This window comes from Colobus angolensis, unplaced genomic scaffold (assembly GCF_000951035.1).
Source record: "Colobus angolensis palliatus isolate OR3802 unplaced genomic scaffold, Cang.pa_1.0 Scaffold117, whole genome shotgun sequence".
NCBI classification, from domain to species: Eukaryota; Metazoa; Chordata; class Mammalia; order Primates; family Cercopithecidae; genus Colobus; species Colobus angolensis.
In genome coordinates this window covers 4,573,519-4,579,565 of record NW_012112808.1, presented here as the reverse complement: position 1 = coordinate 4,579,565, position 6,047 = coordinate 4,573,519, and the positions used below count along the sequence as shown (strand labels likewise).

The window sequence follows — 6,047 nt, the reverse complement described above, 5'->3', positions numbered from 1 at the left end:
GCCTCGGCCTCCCAAAGTGCTGGGATTACAGGCGTGAGCCACTGCGCCTGGCCTGATTTTGCTCATTCTGCTTTGTTGTTGTTATTGTTTTCGTGACCAAGCAGAAGTTTTTGATTTTTGTGTACTTTGAGTTGATCCATTTTTTCTTCCTTCCTCCCTTCCTTTCTTTTCTTTTCTTTTTTTTTTTCAGTAGAGATGAGGTCTTGCTATGTTGCCCAGGTTGGTCTCGAACTCCTGAGCTGAAGCAGTCGGCCTGCCTCGGCCTCCCAAAGTGCTGGGGTGACAGGTGTGAGCCACTGCACCCGGCCCATCTTTTTCTTTAATGGCTGCTGGAGACTGAGTCGTAGCTAGAAAGGCTTTCCTACTCCAAGGCGACATCAGAATGCTACGGGGCTTTTTTCTAGGACTTGAATGGCTTCATTTTACCATGTATAAATCTTTGATCCGCTTGGACTATTTCCTGGTGTATAGTGGGAGGTATGGATCCAACTTTATCATTTTCCAGATGGCTGACAAGAGATATTTTTTAGCAGGGAGCTGGTCCAAAACACACCAGAGAACACTTTCTTCAGGAAAAGGTCACATGCCTCAGCAGAAGGTGTTGCGAATTATAGTAAGGAGCAGTTTTCTTTAATTAGCAGTTTTATTTAATTCATTTGTTCAACAAATATTTTTCAAGTGCCCACTGTGTGCTAGGTACTTTTCTAGATACTGAGGCTAGAAAAAATAGACAAAAGTTTCTGCCTTCAAGGAACTCACGTTCTCTTGGTGGGGGGTGTGGGTAGACAATAGAGAAGCAAGTAAATACACATTATGTTAGACACTATAGAGAAAAATTAAATGAGGTGTTCTGGTTACTATGGCTGTGGAACTAAATGGGCCCAAACTTACGGATTCTGTGGGTCAAAGATTTGGACAGGGCCTAGCATAGGGGCACAGAGCAGCTTTCCCTGCCCCACCATGGCTGGGACCTCAGCTGAAAGACTCAAAGGCCGGGGCCTGGGATTCATCTGAAGGCCCGTTCTCTCGTGCACCTGGTAGTTCATGCTGGTGGTTGGCTGGGGACCTCGATTCCTCTCCACACGGACCTCTCCTTATGGTCTCCTCTCTGTGTGGGCTGGTTTGGGCTCCGAGGACATAGTAGGTTCCAAAGGTGAAGGTCCTAAGAGGAAGAGTCAGGTGGAGGCTGTGTCACAGATCAAGAGCTGGCCTCAAAAGTCCTGCAGCATTGCTTCTGTCACAGTCTGCTTATTAGAAGCCAGTTACGAAAGGCTGGTCCATATTCATGGGGAGAGAAAGAAAACTCTCCTGGCCAGGTGTGGTGGCTCACGCCTGCAATCCCAGCACTTTGGGAGGCCGAGGCAGGTGGAGGCTTGAGGCCAGAATTCGAGACCAGCCTGGCCAACATGGTGAAACCCCATCTCTACTAAAAATACAAAACTTAGCTGGGTGTGGTGGCATGTGCCTGTAATCCCAGCTACTCAGAAGGCTGAGGCATGAGAATTGCTTGAACCGGAAAGTGGAGGTTGCAGTGAGCTGAGATTGCACCACTGCACTCCAACCTGGGCAACAGAGCGAGACCCTGTCTCAAGAAAAGAAGAAGAAAAGAAAACTCTCTTGATGGGAGGAGTGGTTCTAGAAGAGCTTGTGGGAACATATGTAACTGTAGCCATTGTTAGAAAATTTAATTTACCATGTAAGAGAAGGAGAGCTGGGATGAGGTGGAGGTGATGTTGATAGAGATTGGTGTCATTTTGTTTCAATTTTTTGATACAGGTCTTGGTCTGTTGCCCAAGCTGGAGTGCAGTGGTGCAAACATGGCTCAGTGCAGCTTTGAACTCCTGGGCTCAGAGGATCCTCCTGCCTCAGCCTCCTGAGTGGCTAGAACTACAGCTATGCACCACATTGCCCAGTTAATTTATATGTATTTTTGGAGAGATGGGGTCTTGATATGTTGCCCAGACTGGTCTTGAATTCTTGGCCTCAGGCAATCCTCTTGCCACAGCCTCACAAAGTGCTGTGATTACAGTCATGGGCTGCTGCCCCCGGCTGATGTCATTTTTGTTGTTGTTAGAACAACTCGGGAAAATAAAATTCCTGTATATTGTTGGACAACATTGTTTCACACATACCTCAAATAGGCAAAAAATAAATAAATAAATAAATAAATAAATAAATAAACAAACAGCAACTCCATAGACGAAAAAGAAGAAATCATTTATCTTTGGCCCTTTTAACCATCTCATACAAACCAACTACTTACAGTACAGCTAAGTACATACACAAAAAAGTTACTGGAGTGCTTGGAATAAGACTGGTTTTCTGTTGTCGTTTTTGCTTTTCTTACAAGGTTTTTTTTTGTCCTTTGAGATTATAACGAACACGGTCACACCACAAGTGAAGTTAGAAGCAGGACAGAGAACACTCTGAAGGCTGGTTTGGTAACAATATATACAAAAATATAAAATGTAAATTAAAAAATACAGACAAATTTCCTTTTTAAAGTATTTTTAAGGAAAAAAGCAGGGTCTTGGGAAGTTTTGGTTCTTTTTTCCTCCCCTGTTGCAAATTCTCATGGTTTGGGTTGGGTGGTGGAGAGCACATGTCATCTGTGGGTGGCACTGCCCACGGTGGGAGGGTGGACGGGCCTCAATACACAAAGGTGACCATATGTAGATTCTGAGACGGGAAGTGGAGGGTGAATAGCTTACCCTCCTAACGTTTCCTTTCTTGCTGTCTAGTCATCCTCGTTGGTCTTCTGCTTTTTGGTATCGGCATCATCATCCTCATCATCTTCAGCTGCCTGCTTACCCTAGCCGACTCAGCTTCCTTGTCTTCATCTCCATCCCCTTCCTCACCATCAATTTCTTCTTCCTTCTCCTTTTCCTCCCCACCTTCTTCCTCTTCTTCATCTACTTCATTGTCAGTCTCCAGCTCCCCATTTTCCTCATTAGCATTCCCATCAGCAGGGGCGTCTCTTCCATTTTCTTCCTCTTCCCCAACTTCCTCTTCTCCTTTAAGTTCTTGGTGGTGATTTCTGAGCTGATGTCTACAGCTGTGTCTGATATGGTGGGGCACCCTGGTGATCCGATGTGGGGGATTAAAAAGAAAGTGAGAGTTCAGGGACTCTGGCGATAAAGTGGCCGGAGTCCATGGCGGCAAAGGTGGCTGCGAGCAAGGAGCCGGACAAGGAACGATGTAAAAGATGGCTTTTCAGATCAGCCAGTGGGTGATGTCATTTTTTTTTTGAGACGGAGTCTCGCTCTATCGCCCAGGCTGGAGTGCAGTGGCCGGATCTCAGCTCACTGCAAGCTCCGCCTCCCGGGTTTAGGCCATTCTCCTGCCTCAGCCTCCTGAGTAGCTGGGACTACAGCGCCCGCCACCTTGCCCGGCTAGTTTTTTGTATTTTTTAGTAGAGACGGGGTTTCACGGTGTTAGCCAGGATGGTCTCGATCTGACCTCGTGATCCACCCGCCTCGGCCTCCCAAAGTGCTGGGATCACAGGCTTGAGCCACCGTGCCCGGCCAATGTCATTTTTTTATACGAGAGTCAGGGACATGTGACCAGAAAGGAGTGAAAGAGGAAGCCCTGTCGTTATGTGGGAAGCATTCCAGACAGAGGGAAGAGCAAAGTCAAAGGCCAGGCAGAAGTGGGAGTGTGCTTGACTTACCTGGAGAGTGTGAGGACTGGTGTAGCTTACGTGGAGTGAGAAGAGACGGGGAATGTGTGGATGAGATCAGAGCTGTTGCAGGGAACAGATTGCTGCTGTAGGCCATTTTGAAGACTTCAGCTTTTCCTCTGAACGGTCGAGTATTTTCAGCAGAGGAGTAACACGATCTCACTTATTTTTAACGGGCTTACTCTGGCGGCTGTGAAAACAGATTTGGGGGTAAGAGGCAAGTCTAGAAGTGGGGGATCAACTAGGAGGCCATTGCAGAGATAAAGGCAGGACACGATGAATGCCTGGACCAGGATGACAGTGGAGGAGGTGAGAAATGACCGGATGCTGGATATGTCTCTTAAAACAGAGCTAACTGGATTTGCTCATGGATTGGGGGTGGGTTAATGGATAGACCGTACATCTTATTTGTCTGGGGAAGTTCAGGTTTATATAATGAATTATATACTCACTCTAGTACTGAGAATAAGAGAGGAGCCAAGAATGACTCCAGACCCGCATGGTGGCTCACACCAGGAATCCCAGCACTTTGGGAGGCCAAGGCAGGAGGATTGCTTGAGGCCGGGAATTTGAGACCAGCCTGTGCAATATAGCAAGACCTCATCTCTAAAAAATAGTTTTAAAATTAGCCAAGCACCTGGCACTAACCTGTAGTCCCAGCTACTTGGGAGGCTGAGGCTGTAGGATCGCTTGAGCCCTGGAGTTCGAGTCTAGCCTGGGCAACATATGAGACCCTGTCTCTTGAAAAAAAAAAAAGAAAAGAAAAGAAAATAAATAAAAGTGTTGTAAGCATCGTTACAAATATCGCCTGTTGCCAGGTGGTTTACTGGCACAGCTTGAGAGCTGCTGAGGCCCACGGGCTGGCTTGTCCCTGCCGTGCAGCCCTAGATGGCTCTGCTCGGAAACATCGCCCCGCTGACCCTACCACATTTGCATTTTGAGTTTTCTGTCCTCCCCTTACTGACAGCTGGCATTTTCCTTCTTGCCCCAGGCCTCTCCTCCTTTAATCCAGGGCTCACCAGGCTGTGACTGCTTGATAACTGACTTATCGAGTATACCAGGATCACAGGTGAATGAGGGTCTGTCCTGTGACTGTCAGTCATGGCGTGGGCTACTTTGAAGGCTTGTTTTTTCTTCTTCATTTTCCCTGGATAATTGCTTACTTGAAAGCAACTTTTGGATAAGTTGAGTGGAACTATAAAAATTATTTTATTGGCCAGGCACAGTGGCTCACGCCTGTAATCTCAGCACTTTGGGAGGCCGAGGCGGGTGGATCACGAGGTCAGGAGATTGAGACCATCCTGGCTAACACAGTGAAACCCTGTCCCTGTTAAAAATACAAAAATTAGCTGGGCATGGTAGCGGGGTCCTGTAGTCCCAGCTACTCGGGAGGCTGAGGCAGGAGAATGGCGTGAATCCAGCAGGCGGAGCTTGCAGTGAGCCGAGATCAGGCCACTGCATTCCAGCCTGGACGGCAGAGCGAGACTCTGTCTCTTAAAAAAAATATATAAAAAAAAATTTTGTTGTTGCATTAATTCAGTCATGCAGTTGTTGCTAGAGGCCCTATATAGCGTTAGCACCAGCTGGGGTTACAGAGATGGGCTGGTTAGTTCATTGGTACAACAAATACTGTTTAATGGTTGTGAGCCTATGGATGAAACAGACAGACATCCCCGTCTGTTTCAAGTTTACATTCTAGAGGGAGAGGGTAAACAAGACAGTAGGGACATCAGCAAAATATCAGGCATGCAGTGGTGCCGAGCGCCACAGAGAGACCATTAGGCAGAGAGGCAGCTGGAGGGTGCTGCATTTGAAACAGGGCCATTCTGGGCTGGGCGCGGTGGCTCAAGCCTGTAATCCCAGCACTTTGGGAGGCCGAGACGGGTGGATCACGAGGTCAGGAGATCGAGACCATCCTGAGCTACACGGTGAAACCCCGTCTCTACTAAAAAAAATACAAAAAACTAGCCGGGCGAGGTGGCGGGCGCCTGTCGTCCCAGCTACTCGGGAGGCTGCGCCAGGAGAATGGCGTAAACCCGGGAGGCGGAGCTTGCAGTGAGCCGAGATCGCGCCACTGCACTCCAGCCTGGGCGACAGAGCTAGACTCCGTCTCCAAAAAAAAAAAAAGAAACAGGGCCATTCTGGGCAGCATGCAAATCTGGCAGTGGGGACGGGGCAGGGATCTGTCCCCAGCTTCGGAAGCCACCAGTTGTGAATCAAGGCAGGTCCAGTGCTTCTCATCCCACTAGGAATAACTCCTGAATCCCTCTCCGTGGCCTGTGGCCGGGACAGTCTGGCCCCTGGCTGCCTCCTGGCCTCGTCGCTTATCTCTCCTCTCTGCTGTTCAGCTCCCGCCACAGTGGCCTGT

General features: G+C 48.3%; 1 pseudogene; it reads right to left on the bottom strand.

Annotated features, from left to right (window-relative positions):
- Positions 1–2,737: 2,737 nt before the first annotated feature.
- LOC105527235 lies at positions 2,738–4,821 on the bottom strand (annotated as a pseudogene).
- Positions 4,822–6,047: the final 1,226 nt, after the last annotated feature.